The sequence below is a fragment of the Amblyomma americanum genome, chromosome 4 (assembly GCF_052857255.1).
Source record: "Amblyomma americanum isolate KBUSLIRL-KWMA chromosome 4, ASM5285725v1, whole genome shotgun sequence".
In the NCBI taxonomy this organism is placed as follows: domain Eukaryota; kingdom Metazoa; phylum Arthropoda; class Arachnida; order Ixodida; family Ixodidae; genus Amblyomma; species Amblyomma americanum.
Window position 1 is genome coordinate 73999602 of NC_135500.1, and position 24668 is coordinate 74024269.

Below are 24668 nucleotides of genomic sequence, written 5' to 3' on the forward strand. Positions count from 1 at the left end.
AGATAGCGGACCTTTCTTGCACACCTGGTTACATTATAAAGATAGCTTTGTATTAATGCATTTTATAATCTGTACATGTTCTTTTCATACTTAGCAACTGCAGCTATAGAACATTTGATAGAACTGTAGTGAGTGGTAACTTGTGTACCAAATTTTTTTCCCTTCTGTATGATGGACATGTAAATGCAAATGGGTATGTTTGTCTCTGTTTCATACAGTATGGCACTGAACAAATTGTACTGGATTCTTGTGTGCGCATCTCACCAAATCACACAACTTGGTGACAGCTATATTCTTTGTGTACGTGTGTGTGAGTGTGAAGTGCTTAAATAAACTCTTTATTCACTGTATTCGTTGCAACTTTTTTTAGAAATCTTGCTGGTTTGTTGTGAAACATCCGTGCAACGTGAAGTAGTATAGAATAACATATGAAGGAAGCTGACAGTCAATGCAACCAAGGAAAGCATAGGGGAATGTTCGATTTTTACTGAAGTGGTTATGAGTGGGAAGTGAATAGTGTAATCATTTTATGGATGCAAGACAACCGACTAGGAACAATTAAAAAAAAGTCAAAGGAGCTACAACTGGGGCTAGCTGGAAATGCATTCTTGAAGGGGATGATAAGCGCTGTCAAAATACGAGAAGGGACGAACAAACAGGACAAAGCGCTTTCTAGCAACTGTTTATTCTATGAAGAAACATGAATATATATACACATGTTAACGTCAAATCATGCGCAGAAGAGGGAAGACCGCACCGCACTGACAAGAGCGATATGAAGAAAGAAATAAAATAGAATAGAAACGAACAACACCTGCCTTTACAACAGCCGAAGATTACTTATCTTGAGGTAGTTTAATTCAGTTCTCCCTAACAGCACCGAAGCGGAGCTGACGCATTGCTTATCTGGAGCAACATGCATAGCGAAGGCGTCGATTATTTCGCGTTCCCGCCTGTTCCTGAAGAATACATATTCTAATCAGAAACCGTTAAATACTAATATTACGCTGGCACAAAACACGCAGTATTTTGAGAAATGGGTGCCCGAGGGGCAGCCGGAAAAACCGCGTGGGGTGAAGCTGACTTCCAGGCCCATCTGTTGTGTGTGACGTCACGGACGCGTGCGGAGGCCTTGAGCTAGTCTAGGTGGTATTGGTCGAAGCCGCAGCTAGAGTGTACTAGAATTCCAGTACACTCTACCGCAGCCGTCCGTCAATTATCCTCCACAGCGTGAACGACGGAAGTAACCCTCCTTCCCCTAACCCAAGGGCCGATTCGGCCACGTGGCGCCGCCGCTGCTTCCGCCAGACCAGGCAACAGCGTTTTTTCAATAGACTCATTCAACAACTTCACGTTGGTCTTCAAGAAACTCTGGTCGAGGCAGTCCGCGTCTTTATCCATTTAGGCTGGAAGGCACACTGGACATAATGACTGTAAGAAAAAGAGACTAAAAGGAGCGGAGAGGTTAGTGTTTTGGGGGACTGACCTGCCACTGCCGTTTGTTCTTTTTGAGATTGACTTCAAAGGGTCATACTGCTGGTCCCCTTAAAAAGGGGAGCAATAGTTAGTCACTAGGAGCAGCCGTCACTGGGAGCAAAAAGAATTCAAACGAAGCGCAAATTGCAGCGTAATTTAGAGCAGGATACTTTCATACAACACATAACACGCATAACAACAAATGAAACAGAAATAATCACACAAGAAAATACCGGGACTCAAACCCTTGACCCTTTGTATTCGGAACCGAGCGCGGACATGACGGTAAGAAACGGAAAATAAACGCCTTATATGGGAAGCACATACATTGTCTGGCTTTACCGCTTGCAACTTTATCCAACATACTACTGATTAGAGCGAAGTATGGTGAGCTTGGTGTCATATGCTTTTGCAGCAAGCTGCGTTAAGCCTTAATGCGTTCGTGTAACGACCTAAATTGCGTTTTTGGATAGAAAAAAGAACTAATTACCTGTGCATACATTAAGACCGGTACTTCACTACCAAATAAGTTGTTTTATTTTCATTTTTTTAAGTTTGCGGATAAAGTGGTTTTATTTCTGGCAACAGGCAGAGGCGCATTACAGCCTGTAGAAAACAGAGACGGCCGTAGTTCACATTTTTGTTTGTTACTCGCGGTCAGCAGTGACGGGGGGTTCACTGCTTTCCAGTCACCTTTTCCCTACGTGTCGCCGATACATACACACCATCAAATAAGCTCTTGAACAAACGGCAACGAAAGAAACTACGTATACTTGCTTAACCCGAAACTATACAACTCACATTCGACGCGTATTGAAGCTGGTTGTATATGTTTATGCATTTTTTTCAGCGCGGGATACACAGCACAAAGAACACGCAGGACGAAAGCAGCGTTCGTCGTGCGTGCATATCCTTTCTTTTTCCTGTAAATTTCGTGCTGATAAAATGCATTCTACGTACTAAGACCAACCAGCCCGTCTTTCCAGTTGTTTATGCAGTTGCACAGCTGCCGGCCGTTTCGGTTATATGAAGGCTTTTTCTCCCGCAAAACAGTATCCGAGTCGTCACGGACAGCGTCTTTGCTGTCACTGTCCTTATACACATCATGCGCTGCGCCAGGCGCAAATTCGGCCCGCCTGAAGTACAATCACATCGACGAGGCGCAAGCGCAGAGCGGCTGCGCCTAAAACCCCTAGTGAAGACTTTAGCTGCGCCTGGAGAAACGCATGCGGACGGATGGATGGAAGGCAGGAGCGTCCTCTTTGAAACGGGGCAGTGGTAGTTGCCACCATGCTCAGTTTTTTTTCTTTATTTTTGTTGAACTCTGCTGTAAGTTGTTAATAAAATTCGCCATTTTCTTTAAAATACGCCTTCCTACACTTTAAAACATATGTCACCTCTCTGCTTTTGAGCCACAAATCCTCCAATCGCTTCTTGCTAATTTCCACCGCAAATTTATTTACATGACTATTGTTATCTCTAAACCCTAAGGCCTCAGGAAGAGTGACTGCGCCTGCGTCGACATCGGGATGAATACCATCATATTTTAGAATGAGGTGTTCTATTGTTTCTACAGATTTACCGCACACAGCACATGTGTCATCTTCTTCGTCAAATTTCTTTTTGTAGCTGCGCGTTCTAAGACACCCTGTCCTAGCTTCAAAGAGGAGGGCACTGCCTCTTGAGTTGTCATAAAACGTTTCCTTCCTGATCTGCCTTTTCCAGCATCGATATAGTTCTACACTATGCTGCTTTTTAATTGAAATGTCCAATTTTTACCTTCGACGTTTTTAACCTGTCGCTCAATGCTCCTTCTTTCTCCTTCCTCGTCTCTGGCAAACTTACTGGCCAGCTTTCTAGTTCGTTTCCGCCAGTGTGTCAACGCTCTTTCTGTACAGGTATTTAAATACCTTAGCTGCCCACCTGTTATCGTCCAATTTCCTCAGGCGTTCTTCGTATAGTACTTTACTCTGAGCTTCCCGTGCTTCGAACGTTGTCCAGCCCATATCCCCTGTACTGCCTCGTTTGTGGTTTTCCCGTGGGCACCCAGTGCTAATCTTCCAACAGTTCTCTGATTCACTTCTAATCGCGACTGAACTTCAGCCCTTAAGCATAGAACCACATTCCCGAAAGTAAGCCCCGGCACCATTATTTCTTTACAAATACCTCTGAGGACTTCATACCTGTTGTACCTCCACAATGCCCTATGTTTCATTATCCCGGCAAATATTTGCCCTTTTGCTATGAGAGACTGTTCGTGCTTTTCCGTGTACATATGCTTTTTGTTTACCCATACCCCGAGATATTTGTATTCGGCCACTCGGGGTATTTCATGGCCTTGTATTGTGAGCTCCTGATCAGTTGTACCGTTGAAAACCATCACACCTGACTTAGTTGCGCTAAAACTGAAACCTAGACTGTCTCCTTCGTCTCCACAGCAATTCACCAAAGTTTGCAAATCTTCCTGGCTATCTGCTAACAGTACAATATCGTCCGCACACATTCAACCCGGCAGTCGTTGCTCAACAGCCTTTCCGCCTAATCTGTACGACAGATCATAACCTAGATTGCTTCCTTGTAGCCTTCTTTCCATACTTATCATATAAAGCATGAACAGCAGCGGTGATAGAGGACAACCTTGCCTTAATCCTTTGCGTATCTGGATAGTTGTTGTACTCTTAATTCCTTCCCATGTTATTTCAACTTCATTTTCTCGATATATTTCCTGTAGAAAATATAATTACTTCATGACCGACGCCTTCACCTTTTAATATGTTTCACAGGAGTTCCCTGTTCACAATCTCGTACGCACCGCTTATGTCCAGGAAGGCTAAATAGAGAGTTTTGTTTTCCGCCTTAGCTATTTCTATGAACTGGGTAAGCACGAACAGGATATCATCTAAGCGCCTCCCACTTCTGAACCCGTTCTGATCTTCTCCGAGTATTCTAATACTTTCTACCCATGACTGCATTTTTATTTTCACCGCCTGCATCGCCAGCCTGTATGTAACTAATGTTATCTTAATCGGTCGGAAAGATTTTATGTTCGTCTTATTGCCTTTCCCCTTATAAATCAAATTCATTTTGCTCTGTTTCCAGCTGTGAGGAATTTGCTGATTTGTTATGACTGTTTCCAATACTTTTATCAGCGTTTCCTTGCCTCTTGGGCCAAGCTCATTAATTAGATTGATTGGAATTTCGTCGATCTCTGCGGACGAAGATCTTGGAATATTTGCTTCCGCCTTTTTCCAGTTAAGATTCGTAAGTTACACGCAGTTTTCTATTGTGTTGTTGTTTACCAATACCGCAATTCTGTCCCATGCAAAGACTAAACTTCGGAGAGAAATAATTGAGGCTTTTCATATTTATAACACCGGTGGCGAATGCGTTAGTACTGCTTCAGTTGTTCTGCTCGACAAAGAGATAACATTCTTAGATGGACATGTGTAAATTCGATGTCCTCTAGGTTGCTTTACGTCGGTGAAACTAGGTGCTGTTACCTCTGGGGCTTAATGTTTTTTAGCGCTTCACACTCGCTTTATTGACACTGCTTTTGCAACGAGGATAGTTTACCCGTTGACAGGTATCACTTTCATGTTTGACTGCTTTTGTTATGGCATTTCTGACAATGCTTTGCTAAGATACGTCATATTCCCCGCGTTCATTGTTCACCTCATGAACCTTCAGTTTATCTTTTTTGGTTTTATGTTTTGCTTGTTATGTTTGGCGTATCATATCAGTTGGACAGAGTGATATCTGGTTGTACCCATGGCGGCGTCATGCTGGTATGAACTACGCACGTGGCTTATCATTCTTTTAATTTTGTAATCTTTCTGTTGGCCAACACTGGTATATATTCAAGTTGCCTGCTCTTAATAAACTAGTTGGAAGTTGCGCTCTGTTCTTGTCGTATGTGTTACTTTATTGTGTATTTTGTTATTTGCGCAAGTACATTCTTTGTTAGAAATGAACCAACTCGCCCAGACAAGAGTGTTAATTGCATGTTTATGTACCTGATCCTGGTGTTAAATTTCTTTTTGTAGTTTTCTTCCTGGACCTCCTAGCGGCCATTTTATTGGCGTCAGCCTCCATTGCTACATTTTCTACTTTGCTTCTACCTACCCCAATGCCCTGAGCTGCAGTGCACCCCCTCAAAAAGCTACTGCCCGGCCTGCCAGGCGCCACCCGATCTCGGCTCCTAGCCTTCCATTAAAGTGGATGCCATCTCGTGTAAAGCCTCCGCTAAAGCCTGCTCTATGCACTTCTCTGTTTAAGTCTGCCACTTCAAAGCCTTTCTCCGGGCTTAACTTCCTTATCTCCCGATTAACAGCCTCAACGTTCTTGGCAATTTCTCCGTTCCGTCGTTGCACTTCCGGCACTGTGCACACAACGATCTGGACTTGCAAAAGTATGCTGGAGCACCCAGAAAAGGAATGTAAACCAATAGGCCCCTGCCTGTGCCACTTAAGTATAACAGGCTTAACCCAATCGTAATATAAATGAAAAGGCCCGAAGGCAATGTTGTGCTTTTGCCACCCGTAGGTGGGAAAATAAAAAAATGAGGGGTAATGCTACTAAGCGACCCACAGCCGGGGGAGCGGGCTCGGGGAGACTCCCCTGATCTCCCCTGGGACGTAGCGGAGGGGGTGGGACGTAGGTTGTGGGAATGGGACTGAGGGAAGGGTTATGGGTAATGGGATGGGACTGGGGACAGCGAGACATTGACCCTCATTTTATCATTGCTCGACTCCTGTCTGGCTAGGACAGAGAGGGCGTCGATGTTGACCAATGGTGCGGCTCCACTCACGGGATGCCCGACCACCCAACGACGCAATAGCTCCGACTCGGAGACAGGAAATCCTCACCCCGGGCAGCTGCTTCGGGCTCCTCCACGACATTTAGGGGTCCGGTTCGGACTTGCGAATCGCTGCCCAGCTACTAACCGTCAAGTGTTTTTCGCGGTTTTTCAGACTCCGGAAATGCAGTGCTATCGCCCTTAAATCGTCGACTCCCTCCGCTAATCTTTCCACTACATTTACGGCTTCACCATTCAAGACATCATTTAGCCCGCCGCTACCACTACCAAATTGCGCTCTGCAACATTCTTAGAAAGTTCAGTTTTTTGTCTCTCTCAGTACTGCGTCCATTTTCCTGCCTGGGAATGCCCCGACTGCTACCCGCTTATCACCCTTTACACGCTCAATTATAGTTCTTTTGCACCTACTCATATTTGAATCACCACCGATAAGCACTTGGCTATTCCCTTCCTCCATCCTAACTTCCGGATTATTACTGCGACCTCATTCGTGGAAGTTAGCTTGTTCCCCTTCTCTCCATCTCCTCCACACTTTTTAGCTGCCAGTGTGCGTAGCTGTTTCTGTCTGAACCTGCGTGGCCTAATTCCTTATTGCTGTCCATGCGAGCGCAGGCCACATCCACGTGGCTGGCGCTGGAATGTTCGCCAATGTGGCTTCGCTTGGCGGTGTCAGCCATTTTTGCCTCCAACACTTGACTAAGCTGTTCTTAAAGTGTCCGCTTCGCTGCCCTCTCTACCTGCAGCTCTTTTTCTAGGGCATCCGTACGTAGCGCTAGGCCGGTGTTCGCTTCGTCAGCCCTGTCCAGACATGCACTTAATAGCATTTGCACATAAAATCCGCACCTTCGGCCTTCTCTACAGATTCGAACCGCGTTTCTTTCAAATTCACCGACGCCTCACACTCCTTGCATTTAACCTTCAGTTGCTTGACCATCTTAGCAGCACTATATTATTACTACCACAAAATTCTAGAAAACGCGTGACACGCCATCTGTCGTGGATTCACAAAATCGAGGAGCCCTGACCACGGCCTGTCTAGAGGATAGCGCAAGCTTTTCTTCTTGCGGCCTTCGCAATGGGGCCTGTTTCCGCCTCCCGCCGCAGCTCGGTGGGGTCGCTACTGCCACACCGCTCCGTTGCTGCGACCGCCGTTTACTCGGAAGGAGAACGCGCGCTCGCTCCCAGTTTGGCCCGCGTCAGTGGTAACCGTCAAGCCTTTTTATTTTGCCTCTTACGCTTTACGCAAAGCCCGCGTAGTCAGCCCCTTTCCCATGAGAGAAATCTGAAACAACGCAATATCGTTTGCGCGCTTTCTCCTTGAGCCCGACTGTGCATGGTCGAACGTATGCTTCGAGCACTGACGTCAACAAGTTCTACCTTTATATTTGCCTAAAATGCAAGGCTTTCAGCTTCTGTAGTTCGTCTTCCGGCAGGTTCTTTAAGAGTGTGTAGAATGATGTGCGGCATGTAATACTTAGATAGCAACTTTCAAAGAGTAAAGCATTCTGCAGAGCAAATATAGCTCCTGAAATTTCAAGCGCAGCTGCTTTAAGCTTGCACAACAGCGGCATTAGTAAAAATTCATGGTGCTACCCAGGAAAACGCATCACGTCATTCGCGAAAGGGATGGTTGTAGACGGAACCTAACCCTGGCTGCAAGAGCAGAGCACGTTGCAAGCACGCGACGTCGAAGGTTTCCTCTTGGAAAGGCATTTTGAAGTTTGGCGGCGTCTCATGACCGCCCGTCCCACCCATGACAACGCAAAAATTAAGTGACTTTTTTACAGTAACTGCAAGCATGAACTGCAAGCAAAGCAAAATTAGTTAGGCACTGCACTCTGTCTTAATAAAATTGGCGTTTACGAGCGAGCAGACTTATCTAAGAGGCGATGACTACCAGCTTTGCATTATGCTCCTGCATATATGTAGCCTCGTCATCGCTTTCGATAAACCTCCCGTGAGCATGAACTTTCCTCACGTCATTCAGGAAACAAAGTAGCACGACAAAAAGTTTTCCCGCAAATTAATGGAGCTCCACTAAACCTCACAGCAATGCGCTTTATACAGTCGACGACCGATTTTTCGGACTATAGGGACCGCGAAAACGACCAAAAAGTGAGGAAGTCCTGAAAATCAAATTTCACCGACAAAATCACGAACTTATTACCAATATGCCGAAGGAAGGCGTCAGTTGTATTGCGCATATTCTAAAGCTCCTCATGACTAAATTTCGCTTCGCGACATGTGCACGGAAGAGGACGGCGACCGCGTTCATGAGGTCGGCCTGGCTGTGCTGCCCGCGGCATGTCGCCGATGAACGCACGGATTGTGACAAAGCCTAAATGGGAAAGCGAACACGCCGCTGCGCGAACCGCGCTGCGCCCGCAGTACAATGGGCCTGGAACGAGAACTCGAACCGAGAAACAACCGAAGCTAGCTCTCCGTCGGCATTGGCCTTCGTCACTAGGCCTTGCGACTAGAGCCGAAATCGGCATCGTATCCGATGATGTGCGCTATGCGGTGGCTTGCGTATAATGGGAGACGTCTGGCCTGCCATCGAAACGCCAGTTGTTTACGGTTTTACGATAGAAAAGTCAGGGCTGCGGTGCGTTTTGCCGCGGGTACGCTGACCTCGCTTTGAAATGCACCACCATTTACTCCCGCGCTCGCCGTTTCCGTGGAGCCGTACGCCTCTTACGCGCTTCGCTGCTACCTCTTTCCGTATCCAGGACGAAAGAGTCGGCACATATGAGTCTCGCGAACTCTAACTACTGTTTTAATTCGTGCGGCGGAAGACATTCAAGAACAGTGCGAATTCAAAACCATGCGGGCGCAATGTACATACCGACTCGCCCGGAATTTCAGCATCTGAAGTTAAAAGCCTTCCTTTAAAAGCTTTAATTTAACTTTGTTGGTCAAGTTTTCGATCGCTCCTGCAGTTTGAATTAATGAGGTTCCACTCGCATAATAAAACCACTCCACACTTTTTGTCGGTCAGAATTTACTTTCTTTTCAGCCTTTAACTTTTTGTAGCTGGTTCCTCAGTTTTCGCGCTGTCCGCAGCGCTTACCTTGGCAGCGGGCTAAGATGCTCCCGGCCGCCCATAATATCACTTGTTTATCTTTTCAGGAGAGCTCCTGCCAGAAGGAAGGGGGCCAGCGCCAATATGCTGCCCGCCGCCGCAAACACCACTTGTTTATTTCTTGAGGAGAGCTCCTGCCATAGGGGTGCCAGGAGGGGAAGGGGAGTGCGCGGCGCGCTCGGCGAACTTGGCAGAGCGCCAAGCAAAGCCCGGAATACATGGAGCGTTTTTGAGGCGATTTTCGCCCGACGGCGCAGATTTAACGCCCGGCGTCTAGAACAACGCCCGCCACCGCCGATCAGGAGCAGCTAGATTTCGACGCGGCGCGCGCGCGTCTGACACTACCGGAAGTGCCTGCCGGACTCACTTCCGTCTGTCTTCGGCGGCAGCGGCCAGCCGTTTCGCGCGCGTGCGCTGGTCAGCACCATGGCGACGTCGGCGAAAGCATCACTCGTTGAATTGAACGATAAACAAAGCCCGTGATACATGCGACGTTTTTTTCGGCGATTTTCGCCCGGCAGAAAACGTCGTGGCGGCGCGACGCCCGGCCGGAGATACATGGAGCGAATAAGCGGCAGCCCGCCGCCGCGTATCTCTCAGCGCGAAATCAATGTGAACAACAAGTGCCCAATACCATTGAGCGAGGAGCTCTTTGAGAGCAGCGACGCTGACTCCTCGCTTAGAATAACCAAATCGTTCAGCTTTTTCTTCAGCTAAACGGTAGAATAAAGAGCAGGTACTTTAGGGGAAATTTATTTAGAGGCAATAGTCATGAACCAGCTTTGTAAGTGTACTAAAACCAGCAAATCTGTCGGGTTCTCGTCTTTCTCAGCAAACGTTTATCTTTGTACTTTACTTTAAATAAGTTTATCTATGTTTTAAACATTTATCCTCCTTATGTCCGTGCCTGCAATTGAATCGAGAGCAGCTATAATGAGGAATGAAACACAATCGATTAGCTTCACAACTGTGCATTTACAGTTTTATTGGGGACACATCTATTTATTATAATTTTGCTCTCAAGACAAACATATACACTTCCGCCACTTCCGCCACATAGCAAGCAGACGTCTTCGTTTGCGCAATTAGGACTTCGATCGAGGTCGAAGGAACAGTTCTCAGTGCGCACAAGTAGCTCCACCAGAAATTTCTCGCTATTTTGCTAGAGATGGAATAGAGAAATTGGCGCCCATTTTCATTACCCGGCGTCTTTAAAATGTAAACTGTGATGATAAAGTCAGCTTTTACTGCAAGTGGTTATTTGATGCATGGAGCTTGGTCTTCAATATGTGCAGTGAATAAGGCGTTCATTTCCTTACATAATATGCGAGAATGTAGACTTCTTGCTGCTTACATAGTCCGTCAAGTTTAGAATGTTATCCACTTCCTGCACTTTACGGAATACTTCGGCAAACTCTGCAAGCGCTTCTTCAAAGCAGAAGACTGAAGACGCGTTCGCTCCCAGTAGAAGGCATCCTTTTAGGTGCACCGCTAAGAAACATCAGACGGGCATTCTGGACACTTTGATGGGATTGTATCCGTGCGAAAGTGGTGCAGTTGCGGTGCTTTCTGTAAGCTCGTCGATGTGGGCACGGCCGGTCTTGTGGTGTGCGCGCGCTCTTTCATAGTGCCTTCGCATTCGCCGCTGAAGCAATGCGAGTTTTTCTCATGGAGTTACGTCTCCCGCTGCCGCTAGAGGCGCGACGACCACACCGCTGGCTCCACGCCTGCATTTGCGGCGGCGCGCTCTAGCCCGCTCTTTCATGGTAAGCGCAGCACCGAAATCAAAGAAAACAGATTGCAGGTGCCTAAGCTACGTACCTTCAACACAGACCACATGTGCACAGATACTTCATCACAAACTTGGCTCGATGAAAACATTTCAGATGAGGAATCACTCTTCCATTCCTCAGAACTATGTCGAGCATTGGTGGTTTTAAATCCAGGAGGAAATACACTGATCACTTTCCCTCGTATGTCTCATGGTCCGTGATCAAATTACAAGTTAATGCTAATGGGAAGATAATGAAAACTCAGAAAAAGAATGTTTTCCGCTCGTCCTATAGAAATGTACTGTATCGCGGAGAAAATTCTCAACAACGTGTGAGCAGTAAATTCGATAGCGCTGTAGATGGTGCCTTGAGACGATACTTCTAGAGTTGAAAGTCAGACTAATGTACACTAACGTCGAACTGTCAAATAAATTGATTGATGGGATATAGTACTTAACTACGCCGATATCGCTTTTCGCATGTCCTAAATGTACTTATTTTTACCCTCATATACGGCACGAATTTCTTAAACGAGAGGCCTGTATTGATTGCTCAAAATGATGCTAACTTCTAACCTGCGTGCAAGTGTCAAGAAGCATTGTAATGCATTCTTCTCTGCTTGAAGCTAGTGGCACGCGGCCTTTCCGCTTTTGTTTGACAAACTAGAGGCCACCAGATTTCATTGGAATCACTGTAGCCGCATGCAAGTGTCTCTTCGTGTTCAAAATTGTCGTAAGCGCATTAGGCGTGTTTCAAGTTCCTTGTAACCTTTAAAGTGTGCAAGGCCGCGAGCGACCGTCACTCTAACCTTAATTGATGGAGCACTAGTTTTATCGTTGCGCAGCTGAACTGCTTTCTCTTTGACGGCACGAGTTCGCCCAATAAACAGTGTTCGAGTTGGAAGCAAGCTTTCTTGTCGTCATTCTGGTCTGACTAACGTTACCAGAATGTAGCAGCAGCAACCAGTACAAGCTGCGCATGCTACCACAAATAGTTACGCGTACTGAGTATTGCAATTTGAGAAATTATGTATGGCCAGTGAGTGACTTCAGCTACCATAAAGCGCCATTTTTTGTTGTCCACGTATATACAACCTGCGGCATGTCCTAAAGCTGCCTAACAATATTTGTTTTAAATATCTTTGTAAAAGATCTCAGATTATGCAGTTTATTTCCAATGCCCTTTATTCTCTTAAATTGAGAGACTTTTATTAACATGTAAGCATCGAAAATCTTAATTTTTAGTTCCTTACATTGTAAGCTAAGCCAGCTGGTACCACGCGCATTGCTGTGAGGTTTATTACTGGTGCCTCGTTAGGTTGCGGAAACTTTTTGGAGTGCTTCTTCGTTTCCTGAATGACGTGAGGGAAGATCATGCTCTCGTGAAGTTTGTCGAAAGTGATCGCGTGGCTGCAGAAATGCTGGAGAATAATGCAAAGCTGGTAGTCATCGATCGCCTCTTATATAAGTCTGTTCGCTCGTGAAGGCCGATTTTATTGAGACACAGAGCAATTTCCTTACAAATTTTGCTTTGCTTGCAGTTAGTTCGTGTTTGTAGGGGCTGAGATAATTTTTCCGCTGTCATCGGGTGGGACGGGTGGTCGTGAGACGCCGCCAAACTGCGAAATGCCTTTCCAAGAGGAGGTCGCGGGCGTGCAACGTACTGGCAGTCAGGGTTGGGTTCCATCTATAGGCTCCGTGCGCTGCAGTTTGGCGCGTGCGAGTGGCGCCACCTGGTTAACAGCGGTGGCGAAAGGCGGACGCAGCCAACGCAGCTCTCTGGTTCAGTTCGGAGTGAGCGATGCGAGCGGTGAGGCGTTTCGTCCGAAGGCGAAAACAAACTGAGATAATTATGGGTGCTCAACCTACTGCTGTGTTTACCAATGTCATAAAAGCTATGAAAACACTGCAGCCAATGTACCGAATATATTTTAACGCTTTACTTGGATATCGTGCATGCTCGCTCATGCACAGAGGGTCTGCTGGAAATGAATGCACTGTGGAATTAAATTAATGAGTGTGAACTGGGAAAGGGTTTACACTGACTGGGGTGTTTTGAACGTGACATCATTGGTAGGAGTTGCTTTATGTTTTTATGTAAAGGGAAGGAATGAGCTCAGTCAGTCACAGGAAATGGTCTACAGTGAAGTTCTTGGAGCTAGCATCTGAAGTTCTAGTCTTCGTTTGTTATGCGCATCTGTGGTTCAGTGTCAATTTTGTTTCTAGTTTATTTTTCGTGCGTGTGTGTATGCTGTGAGAGCGACGTCATGCTTATGAGAGTGCTTATGTCGTTTTTCCCATTGTTCCACCTAAGCGTTTGTGTATTTATTTTCATCATTCTATTTCCTACAGTGGTTTAAAATTTTGTATCTTTATTTGTTGCATTTCTGAGATCTCAAATCCTGTCCTGGACGAATAAAAAGAATAATAGTGAGTGGTTCAAATTTCCCTATATATATTTTTTGGATTTCACAACATCGCTAAACTCTTAATTTCTGGAATTAATCTTTTGATTTTAATGGGGTTTATCGTCCCAATGCAACTCAGACGATAAGCGGCGCCATAGTAGGAGGCTCCAGATAATTTCGACCACCTGGAGTTCTTTAACGTGCACTGACATCGCGCAGTACGCGGGCCTCTAGCATTTCGCCTCTATCGAAATGCGACCGCCGCAACCAGGATCGAACTCGAGTCATTTTGGTCAGCAGCTGAGCACCATAACCACCGAGCCACCGCGGCGGCCTTTCTAGAGTTAAGTATATACCAAAAAAATGTGACCAAAATAATTCATGCAGTTGGTGCCTTCATGAAATTCCTGAAATGAAAGTCCTCTAGCTGTGGAAGATAATCAGCAAGAAACCCATCATATTTATGTATGCTTAGAGCTATGCTTCTCTGAGGTGAATACACAAAGTAAAGCAGTGTCGATCCTGCAGGATATAGAGCACTATCATCTGATCACTATCATCTGATCACTATCATATATATATATATATATGTGTGTGTGTGTGTGTGTGTGTAGTAAGTTTGCTTTTTTCGCAATTCTAGCCGACCATTCACATAGTGGATGTCACAGTGCATGTAAATTACGTAGCTGATTTCATTATCTGAGCCAATTGGAGACTTGTTTCACAAACTGTAAAGGTACTTAATTAATCTCAATAAGCTCAACTGCGCTGCCTGATATTGCAGTGCCGTCGGGACTGCAACACAACCATGGTTGCTCGCAATCGGTGATCAGCCCAACCTGAAAGCAATTGAAACGAAATGTAGCAGCGGTGGTGTCAAGGCTTTCAATGCGTTGAAATCCGCAGAGAAGCAGGCGTTGACTCAGAATGACATCGCGGTCAGTGTGAGTCAGCTATGCGGCCGCGCTGACGCGAACGCATCGGGCATGGAGGAAGGCGCAAGGCCACCACGACCAGTCTCGAGGGGCGCGCGGTCAGAGCGTTTCGGTGCAGGTGGGCTGGAAACGCTGATTGGTCGATGGGATGCGCTTCTCCGTGACGTTTTTCTGCTTCTCCCTCGTTCTCAACCGGACGTGGGTTCGCCGCGCCTCTCTCGGCCTGTCCCTAGAGTGCCTAGGGAATCGCTAGGGCCGGCTGGCCGGCCGCCGGGCGTGCGTGGTCTGCGACAAGCGTTTCGGTGCAGGTGGGCTGGAAACGCTGATTGGTCAAACAAAATGTGACGTCACGCCTAAAACGTCACGTGACGTCATAGTCACGTGACTTTTAATGACGTCGTGTCCGGTTGGGAAGAGAGATATTTTCCCTAGGTTTTTCTCGGAATTCCCCACGTTTTTGACAGCGCGCGCGGGTTCAAAAAGCGCACCTGATGCGCCGCGCTTTCACACACTGCATGCGCGTTTCTATATTTTTATTATATATGATATCCTTGAACTGCTGGTGTATTATTTTAGTGCGCTCGAACGGCGCGCTTCATTGTGCATTTATTATAATCGCCACTGCCTGGCGGACCCGATACAGCTTTTGCAGACCTGAGAGGTTAAACACGTACTATCCATGCAAAGCCACGCAAATGCGCCCACAGGTGACCACGCCCGTCTATCAGCGCTCCGTCGAGTGCCTGCATTTACAATCGAGTGCTGTAGGACTATGAACCTGACCTAGAGCATACATATTATAATTTTTCCTTGTATTCTACATTCTCTACATGCAGGAGACTACACTCATAGCTTTCGTTAGTGCAGAAATTTCGTACAACCGTGTCAAAATTTGGCGGTCCGGTTTTTTTCTGCACGACGTTTTGGAGGAGAAAAGCATTGGGTCTTTGAAGGACGACAGTCTATATAAACTCCTATTCACTGTGTCGTCGTACCTATCGTAATTAATGACGACATATAAAGGCTTTTGATACAACTCTCGTGATTTAAAACAAAACTGTTCGTTAGCACTAACCCGCGAAAAAATATTGCGCGCAATCATTCGCCACAGCCCGTTGCTGCGTAATTTTTGTTTTGTGCGGATTTTCTTTTATAATATGACAGCTGCACGCGATATCTTATATATATAGTTGCGCAGCCGACCACTGCAGGTACCAGCAAACACGTACCCCGTTTAGAATGAATTTAAAAACGCGGTCGGGAGTTGGAATTATTTGTCCGGGACGCTGCGGTCAAAGTTCGCAGTTTTGAAAATTGAAACACGGAAATTTTTGCGCATAGCTAGTCACTCTTGCATAAGTAAATATCTTATTCGTACCCATCATCCCCTTGTCAAAACACATATATTAATGAGAAAAACGACCCATTTGATGCAATTAAGTTCACAGTCCTACAGGGTGGGTTCCACAACAAAGAGAGCAACGGGAGTCGTACTTTATTTACAAATTTGTAACAATTCCTCACGGCATTAATGAAAGTCCGGGTTTATTGACCTCCATCGCCCCTTTCAGAGCCAGTGCTGACCTTAGGAGTGCCGGCGCGTCAAACCTCGGTCGTTTGCCGCCAGCGGCATCTTTTTCAAGCTTCGCTGCCCGTCCGCTTACACAAAGCTCATAATTCATCCCCCACCCCTGTCTTCCCAGTTCGACGTACCACCTTGTCGAGCGGGGTGCAATTGAAGAACCAAGAACCCTTGATTAAATGCTCCTGCCATTCACCTTTACCCCCCCACAGGACACTTTCGCGAACTCGTATGTTTTGCCGCCTTTTTTCTTTTTCTTTTGTGTGTGTGTTTCATGCACAGTGCACGTGTGTGTAGTTAAGCTAACTGCGCCGCTGATTCCGCCTTCACTATTCGTACCGAAGACGCTCCTGGAACGTCTCCTGCCCTGTCTGAATTTATTGTTTATTTGTTTGCTCGTTTTGGCCGGCGGCACGGGCAGTACATGCATCTATGATTCTTATCTGCTCCGGGACTCCGCCAAAGTCTGTTATTGTTGCTTTGAGGGCCCGGATGCCCTCCCTCCCCTCGTTATTCCTTTCTTCCCCCGGGCTGGCCTCCCGCGCAAGCTCGTTGGGCGGCAGGGGACAAAGCGTTTTTCTTTTTCTCTTTATTTCTTTCTCCTTTTTCTAGTATTTTTCTTTTGTGCCCATCAAGGGTTCTTGGTTCTTCAATTGCACCCCGCTCGGCAAGGTGGTGCGTCGAACTGGCAAGACAGGGGTGGGGGATGAATTCAGAGCTTTGTGTAAGCGGGCAGCGAAGCTTGAAAAAGATGCCGCTGGCGACAAACGACCGAGGTTTGTCGCGCCGGAATTCCTAAGGTCAGCATTGGCTCTGCAAGGGGCGATGGAGGTCAATACACCCGGACTTTCATTAATGCCGTGAGGAATTGTTATTAAATTTGTAAATAAAGTACGACTCGCGTTGCTCGAGATATCTTTGTTGTGGAACCCACCCTGTAGGACTGTTAACTTAATTGCATCAAATGGGTCGTTTTTCTCATTAATATATGTGTTTTAACAAGGGGAGGTAGGGATAAAATATGCGCGCGGTGGTTATTAAAGCGAATTCGTATAAAGTTAACGGTCTGCCCAATGTACTGCGTACTGCACACACTGCATCCTAGGAGGTATATTACGTTGCAGAAATCCCAATCAGAGTTGTCATTAATTTTCCATTTGAATCCTGAAGCTGTGCTTATTTCACAGCTTGATGTTTGTAATGTGTTTGCAGACCTGGAATCTACTTTTTCCACAAGGTCGACACCCCAAAACCGGCTCTTTATGTGACTGAGTGTATTAGAATGTTTCGAATGTTTTTCGGTCGTCTGTAGACTGCATGAGGGAGAGCAGTGAAAATTTTGGCGAGGCGCTAGCTCGCTTTGTTTGAGAATGTTGAAATGTTTTTTTGAAGATTTTGTTTACGTACGTTAGGCGGCTGGTTACTGGTGAAGGGGAGTACGAGATTTGCCTGATGGTCTGTTTGCTCGCTGTATCGACGTCACTCCAGTATTTGCTCTCGGTTGGGTTTAGATGTCCTTTGAATGGCATCGTCGGCAATGGCGACGGGTATCGCTGCTTAATGAGGACTTCTTGCATGCGTTTGGAATTTTTTACGAAGTCTTCATCTTGGGAACATATTCCTTTAGATCGATGTGCCTGAGAGTATGGGATGCTTGTTTTAGAGTGACGAGGATGGCAGCTTTGGAAGTGTACGTATTGTTGACGGTCCGTCGGTTTACTGGTGGTGAGTGAGCTTTCGTTTACCAAAATCTCAACATCTAGGAAGTTAATTGTGGTGTGGGCGCACGTGTAAGTGAAAGATATGTTGGGGTGGACGAGGTGTGTCAGTCCAAATTAAAAAGATGTCATCCAAGTAGCGTTTGTATAGGGTGGGCTTAATGGGACAATCTTTCAAAAATTTAGACTTATTACTATGCATGAAGATGTTGACGTAGGTGTGGGCCATCCTTGTACCCATGGCTGTGCCGTTAATTTGTGAATAGTGTTGATTGATGAATTCGAAGTTGTTATATTCGAGTACGATTTTCGACAGTATTTATAAAACACGTGGAGCAGGGGAGCATCAAATCACTGATCGAAGCGTATGAACAAAACAGAAAGGAGGAATCCCCTGCTGCACGTGTATTAGATATGTTGTTCACAGCAACATCTTGCATGAAGCTGCAGGGAAGAGAAAAGTCGATGAGACGTAGCCAGTTGTACTTGAGCCGTCTACATCGAAGGAATCACCACCGATCCTCTCACCAGGTTTCGTGAAGCTTGCGCTTTATCGTGCCGGTTTACCACTGTCCTTCTTGCTAGTGAAGCGATTATTTTTTTAATGTTCTCTTTTTGCCCCATTTGCCATCTGCCATTTTTGATCGTGCCATCTTCTGGGCAAGTACTACGTTTGAGGTTCGAAAAAGGTGCATAAGCGATCACGACCTATGCAAACAATAACAAAGACGAAACACGCTACAAGAGCACCACTAGCTGCATATCTGCTATAAAAGTAAATATTTCCAACAATACATTATCTTTTAGTATGCACCGTTTACTTGCCATACATACACACACACAAGCAAAAAAAACACGCCATAATGAAGAAAACCGCGAAAAACAACAATAAACAAACCGGCCTCCGAACTCCACTTGCCACTTTTACACGCCAGGGCGCGCGGCACATTTCGGCGCGACATCTGAACCGCGCTGTGTGTGTCTTGTGTGTCCCTCCTGTGTCCGTGTCTTTTGCGCTGTTTAAAACAAGTTTGCAGCACCAACTAGCCCGCACGTCTACCCTTGTAGCCTTCATTTAAACCGCTTTGAGCGGGCGCTCGAGGCCGCGCTTCCGCAGGACTGTTCCGCATAGTGTAGTCGATTTTTCTGTGCCAAAATTCCAAATTTGATTTTTGGTGGAGGGTTACCCTACCATGCTCCCTTAAAAATGCACTGATATCATTGCCTTCAATACCTATGATATTACTTTATTCATCGGGCGCACACGTCCACAAGACAATAACGATAACACGAGGGGATCGCATTCCAGGATTCCACCACGCAATTGCATGCTTCAGCGTTAAAGTGGGTATTACGAGATAGTAACTAGGGCCACATAGCAAAAACAGCGCGTAGTTCCTGAACACATTGATGAAAACACAGTTGATAGGTTTGATAATTCCTTCACAAACATTGGCCCTGAGTTTGTAGCTCATATCCCTAATCTACCATGCTCTGTTAATGACCCTTGTGTTCATGACACCTTCTTACCGCAAGCTGTTGCCGATTGTGACATCACAGCAATCAAGAAAACTCGTCGCAAACAAGGCAACCAGACATGACGGGATTACTTTGAGAGCATTAAAGAGAACATCCACCAACTTCCTCCACTCCTATCAATAATAATGGATCATGCAGTTTACGAAGGTATTTATGCAAATATTTTGAGGATCGCTGCAGCTATACCAGTTCACAAACAAGGATAGTAATGATTCAGGCAGTTACCGTCCAATCTCGGTTTTGAGTATCATTAACACTGTGTTCGAAAAGCTTGTCGTAAAGCAACTAAATGACTACTTGGAGAGAACTAGAATCATATCTCACTGTCAACAAGGCTTCAGAAATAACAGGTCTACATCTACAGCAGTAATGGCATTGTCTCAAGAGTTATGTTCATCTTTGCATAATTATGAAATGTCTGCAGCCTTGTTCCTAGACTTAAAGAAAGCATTTGATACTGTTAATCATAACATTTTAATTCACAAGCTAATGAAATATCTGCAGCCTTGTTCCTAGACTTAAAGAAAGCATTTGATACTGTTAATCATAACATTTTAATTCACAAGCTAGAGCACTATGGTTTTAGGGATTCCACTCTTGATTTCTTTACAAGCTACATTACTAACAGAAAACAATTTTTCCACATAAAACACTTAAAATCATCTCGACAGCCTGTGTGTGCTGGAGTGCCTCCAGGGGTCAGTCTTAGGCCCTGTGCTGTTGAGTGTTGCTTGCTAATACTTTGTTCACTGATCATTTATAACCAAGTTTCATGTTGGCATCTTCTGTTGCTGTAATAACAAATGTGTACATTGGGCCTATACTAGCTTCGGCTATTGACCCAGCAGTTTTTGCAAACGTTTTGTAGTATCTGAAGTTAAAAGAAAGTACATGCTCTGAATTAAGCATCTGTGATCACGACCACTGGTAGAGCCGGATCAAACAAGTGCATTACGTCACAAGTTGAAAGTAGTTGCTTCACTTCATAAAAGCTTTGAACTGCCTCAGAGTCCCAAGCGAAAGCAACGTAGTGTCACAAGAGCCTGCGCAGAGGCTCAACAACACCTGCATAGTGAGACCACAATTGGGACCACTTGTTAAAACCACTTGTTTTGAGGTGGCACCACTTGAAAACAAGTGGGACCGTTTGAAATCCCACTTCATATTTGGAATCATTGTCTATAAAGTGGGGACATTTGGAATCCCACTTCATAGACAATTCGAATTGCCATGAACTACTTAAGCGCACACTCCAAGGGAATGTTGAAAATCCGCTGCAGCACGAAGAGGCTCATGACTGAAAAAATGCAGATGCAGGAACCATTGGAAGCAAGCTGTTGTCAATGCACAGTGTTTAGAGTAAATGGTATCACAGGCCCACAAAGCGCAGATTTTGTTTAAAAAATCGGCCGTCTTGTTAGCATCAATGCCGCAGTGTCCAGGTATCCAGTGAAAGCGCATTTCTTTAACATGTAGTGGAATGAAAAATCTTAGAGAATGGCCCAGAAGAGCGTCCTTCGAGCCTTCGAGTGAGTCAGGACAGAAAGGCCGTCAGCAAGTATAATGACATCAGTAACGATGCAAGAGACCTTATCTATAGGGCCAACTGAACCCCTAGAAAATGAACAGCGAATATAGGTGTATAATCAGGGGCCCGAAACGAATAACTGCAATCTAGAGCCAATAGCTGCCTATAGGCGACTTCATGCAAACATTTAAAGCGAAAGCCTTTAATGGCTCTCGTTATCCATCCGTCCGCGAAATCTGTCACACTATGACGTCATGAATGGTATAATAATTGATATAACCCATATAGTCTTAGCAATTAAGAAGTAATTGGTGATTAGAAATTGCGCATTAGTTTGTAATTACACATTAATTTGTGAAGTAAATTAATAGCTCAAAACGAAACGTTAAAAAATAAAAATAAATAACAATTTTAAAGAAACAAAAATAAAAAGGAAAAATTAACTTATGTGACAATGCAGTTTCAGAAGCGAAAAATTAAAAATAATTAAATAAAAATTAAAAGAAGCAGCCACAGTGGGCGCAGAAAGGCTTTCGCCTCGCGCACTTTACATCGCCAAAGTGACCACTGAATTTTAAAAAAAGTGCCTCTTCGTACAAGCGATTAATCGCCTTTTCCCGGTTCGCCCTGCACCTTCGAGCAACAATTTCATCCTATGAAGTTGTCCGACGCAACGCCAGAAACGAGCTGATCACGAACAACAGTGTTCACGGAATTGTCGAAGTCGCAGTTCTACGCAGGTTCGCGTAACTGAGCAATGTAAACCTGCAGCTGACAGGCTCGCCAGGGTTCTGTAAACATATCTTGAACCGCGGTAGCGTTCCGTCGTGGCTGAGGACAGACGGTTGCAAGTGCTGAGCGCGGTTTGAAACTTATCTTCGCCTTTCGTAACTTCACTTATGGCGAATTCCACTGGTGGATCTGAAGTGAGGCGCTCGAATCGCAAAAGAGCGCCCCAAACCGCCTCGGAGCAGATCCGCTACTGGTCGGCGTATCAACCTTGTGAGCTCCGTTGGAACGGAGTTGCTCCAATCGACCAGCGGAATTCGCGCGGTCGGTCCAGGTCGACCAGTTGAACTCGAATTCGTCGTCGCGGAGCAATAAAAGCTGCTCCAGCACGACCAGTGGAAATCGCCATTAATTTAGGTCCCTGCTCCTTCATTTTGCGCTCGTGGCAGGAGGCGTTAATTGCGGAACGACGCTGACCTTCGACGCCGCGCGACTGCAAAGGCATGGCTTTGCGCCGGGTTGCAGCAAACTCAGGCCAGACGCCTCTAAGTAGGTAGAAAACAGTGCCTTCCACTGGTTCCATGGTACTGGTGACTGGCCCGGTGTTTCCAGGAATGTACGAGGGGGCGTAAGATCCCGTGCAACTCATAGTAACTGTTTACCGCGTCGACACGTTGTTGTATTGTAGATGCAAGATCGAACGACACACCGGAGCGAGCGATGTCATGATGACGCCAAGTTTCCGCCGAACCCCCCCCCCCCCCCTCCACTTTTCTTGCGTCACGTATACGTGGTGTCAAGAGACATGCATGTGACTGAAACTCTGAAGAAGCGAAACTGAAAGTAAGACAACCGAAACTGAAAATAAGAGAAGAGAAACTGAAACTGCCGCACAGTTCATTGCCTGATGGACACATGCAGTATCACGTATTATTTAACGTCTTCATAAAACCGCTGTTTGTTCTTCTATAGGATTAGCAGCATTAGTATATGTTTGCTATTAATGACACCCAGGTAATGAACATGATTTACCAACTTAAGTAGTGTTGGTTCTGGTGTAACACACGAAAAATTTATGGGCATGCCTTTGTGTATACGCCAGAAATGAAATTGTGAAGCAAGCCTTGAAACTGCCTGTGCATTTCTCATAAAAAAAAGAAAAACATTATCTTGTTTTCAAAGCATGCGTGTCATCTATATCAGATGTGACTAATGTTGAGCTATAACTTTAAATGGCTCATGCTGGCTGCCATCAAAAATCACTTTTTTTATTCAACAAACCTCATAACTCATTTCTGTCACGAAAGCAACGAAATGCTTCACTTATATCTCATTGCTTTGGTGCAGTCATGGTTCATTATGCAATGTAAAATCTGATTCACGAATATTTTTGTTACTTGTTGCACGATACGTTTGTTCCTGAAATTCAGCACATCCACCAGTATTGCGTTCCCGCGCGGCTTTCTTTTTTTTAACTGAGTACAGGTGAATCGCCACCGGATTCTTGGCTGATCGCCCAGTGTAGGTATGTGCCATCTTTTGATAGGCTAACAACATCAACAAAATTCGTCTTTCACTTCCAATCATGTGTGCTGCGGTATACTTTTTCTTCGACATTGTATTGATTCCATCCGTAGTAGGCATGGGAGGCATTGGCCACGCTATCAGCTTCCGCAAGTTAGGTTCACGCAGAATTTGTTAGCTCCGCTTCAAGTTGATCTGATCTCCTTGCAACGAGTTGCTGAAGAAAACGGGTGGACGGGGCAGTGCGGGAAGAAGAGTCGTCGAAGGAAGACATTTGTAATGTTTCTTGGAATATAGCCAAAGTTTCTGTTACCGTTATTCAGTTTTTGTCCCCCTGTGATTTATCAGCTATTATTCGAACCCCCAAAGTTTAAAGTTCAAAGTAGTAGCATTACTTTTAAATTCAGAAGAAGCTACTAAACATTACAATTGGGATATATTCGCAGGATCTGGCTTGGAGCTATTCTGTTTGTATCCCTGATTATACTCCTATATTCTTCGTAGAGTTTTTGGTTATTTTGGCTCTTCTCTTAATTCCCAGGCATGTAGCTTGAGTTCTCAGTCTTGCAGACTGCCTTTCAGTTCTAGTCTCCAAAATTCCGGAAAATCGTTATTGAATTGGTCGCTTAGGTTTTATGTTCCGTGCACAGTGCGTGAGATCCACTTGGTCTGAGTACCTGCCTATTCGGGTGTTTATTTTAACGAGGTGGCTGATTTATTGGCAAGGTCAGCTCTCAGCGCTCCTGTAATCTTTCCTGTCCTTCACCTCATTATGTTGGAAACTTCACGTTTCCAGAGGTTCCAACATATTTCAGCCAGCTTGAGTGATCCGTTGCTCAATACCGTGGATTTTCACCACTTAAATTACCCATGGAATGTCCAGTGGTGTAAATCAAGGCGTTGCGAGGTGTCAGTTACGCTTCTGCGATGCAAAATCCCTCACTTAAATTTATACTTGCGCCGATGCGGGTTCGCTGCCACAAACCTTTGTGTCTCATGTGGGCAAGTTGAAACAATAGGTCATTTTCTCCTCTCTCGCCGGCGGTTCGCAGTTCAAGGAAAGCAGAAATTTGGAGGTCCCTCTTTCGAGGTTAGGCCTCCCTCTATCTCTTCCAGTTCTTCTCTCGTTCGGTGCGAGCGCCAAGGAATTCCCGTTAAGCAGTGTTTGTGGCTACCTTCATGATCGCATAAGTGCGACTGATCGGTCACCTTGTTAGCTGCATACAAAATTCTGTTGCAAGTCTAAAATGCTTGATTCTATTCTAGGTAATTCATATTTCTTAAATTTTATTGAATTTTCCAATTTTTATCCTGATTCAGTCTTCTACGCCGCCGCCTCACGTCTTTTTTTTCCCCCGTGCAAATATTTCATTGGCAATCTCCACTGTACCTTGGCAAATCCCCCCGCGTGGGTATGTGCCATATACATTTACTGACGTGAAGAAGAAGAGTGTGGGCTACAAACACTGTCTGTACTTGTGCTCTTCCTTTTATTTGTTGTCTGTTTGCATTGTAAGGCATTAATAGGTAGAAAGGCATGCACGTAATGGGCATACCCTG